This window comes from Humulus lupulus, chromosome 9 (assembly GCF_963169125.1).
Source record: "Humulus lupulus chromosome 9, drHumLupu1.1, whole genome shotgun sequence".
Lineage (NCBI taxonomy): Eukaryota > Viridiplantae > Streptophyta > Magnoliopsida > Rosales > Cannabaceae > Humulus > Humulus lupulus.
In genome coordinates, this window is record NC_084801.1 from 145,607,169 (window position 1) to 145,609,247 (window position 2,079).

A 2,079-nucleotide genomic window follows, 5' to 3' on the forward strand; every position below is an offset into this window, starting at 1 on the left:
ATTCAATATATATATGAGTGTGAAGAAGTAGATCTAGAAATCTTATGGGATTAATCTGACAATTTGATTGTTGTTCCGCTGCGCATAATCTCTGATTTGATCAATTTAAACAAACAAAGCCAACCAAGTATGAACCTCGGTTCACCAATTATACCACTCTTTTGGCCAGCTGGGCAGAAATATATCTCGCAAGTCATCAAGAGGTTCCCTACCGGAAACCCCCACCCATTAGGAAGGAGATGAGTAAAAGAGACATGAATAAGTTCTGTCATTTCCATGGATACTATGGTCACGACACAAATGAATGCAATCATCTCAAAGACGAGATAGAGTTTCTTCTCCGGTCGGGAAAGTTAAAAAAGTATCGAGCAGAGAAAACCCAAGAAGAAGGAAGCGACAACAATCTTGGGTTCAAGCGACAACGGTTTCCACCCTTGCAACCTGAGCCTGTGGACTTCACTTTAGACATTATATGCGGGGGACCACATTTGGCTGGGGATAGTAACAAAGCGAGGGAAAGATATGCCCTGACACTTCGACATGAGTTGGATGCAACATCAACATCAGAGGTCATGACTATAGAGGAACAACCTCCAAAGAATCCACGGTACGAAAGTGAGTCTCTCACTTTTACTGAGGATGACACTCGACATGTAAGGTATCCTCATAATGACCCGCTCATCATTACAGTCCAAATTGCAAACATGAAGGTGAAGAGATGTCTGGTAAGTTCTATGGATATTATTTACAAGTTGTCTTTCAAAAAGATGAAATTATCCATTAATGACTTGAAGCCATGCTCTCAAGTTATTTACGGATTTACTGGAGAAGGATTGTCACCGGCCAGAACAATCAAATTGCTGGTCACAACAGGAGATGCTCCTAGGCACGAGACAGTCATGATAGAGTTTTCGATAGTAAATTGTTCGTCGGCTTACAATGTGGTGATTGGTTGATCACTACTCACGGCCTTACATGCGGCAGTTTCTATATGGCACCTTTCCATGAAGTTCCTGACCAGTGCAGGACTAGGTTGTGTCCAGGGAGACCAAAAAGAAGCTAGAGAGTGTTATAATGCTTCGGTAGTTAAGGCACGAAAGGGAGCTAAGGAGAATAATATGATTGTGTGTGTAGACAGAGAAGAAGTAGTAGATGAGATGGATATCGACCAACATAGCATTGTGAATTTAGCTGACCAGGAGAAATTTTTAAAAGTTACCAACCAAGAAAGTACTCTTGGTTTCAATGAGCAACATACCCCATCCGGTGATGATGTCACCAAATAGGGTGTTTCCCAAAGAGAGGGAATGGACATTGATCCTTGCTTTGGGGATTTGGAGAGTGAAGTAGGACCAATGGAGGACTGAGAGGAGGTCCCAATAGATGAAAACAAACCGACCAGAGTGGTCAAAGTTGGGAAGAAGTTAAAGTTAGAAGTGAGAGCACAACTGGTAGAATTTTTGCAAAGGAATAAAGATGTCTTCGTCTTGTCTCACAAGGATATGGTGGGTATCTCACCAACTATGATTAGCCACGTGCTCAATGTGGATGAAAGCTACCCAGCAGTGCAGCAGAAGAGAAGATTGCTTGACAAGGAACGAGCGAAGGCTCTGAAAGAAGAAGTCGAGCAACTGAAGGAAAACGTGTTCATAAGGGAGGCTTATTACCCCGCCTGGGTTTCTAACCCAATATTAGTGCCCAAGTCCAATGGGAAGTGGAGGACTTGTGTGGACTTCCCCGATATGAATAAAGCATGTCCCAAGGACTGTTTTCCCTTGCCGAGGATAGACCAGTTGGTTGATGCAACTTCTAGTCATGAAACTTTGTCCTTCATCGACGGTTACTCGGGCTATAGTCAGATAAGTATGCACCCTCCCGACGAGGAGCATACCAGCTTCCAAACAGACGTAGGATTGTATTGTTATAAGGTTATACCATTCGGCTTGAAGAGGGCCACCTACCAGCGTTTAGTGAATGGCATGTTCCGCGACTTAATCGGCAAAAACATGGAGGTGTACGTAGATGATATGCTGGTCAAGTCAAAGGAAGCTGAAGGGAATGTACGAGATTTGGAGGAAT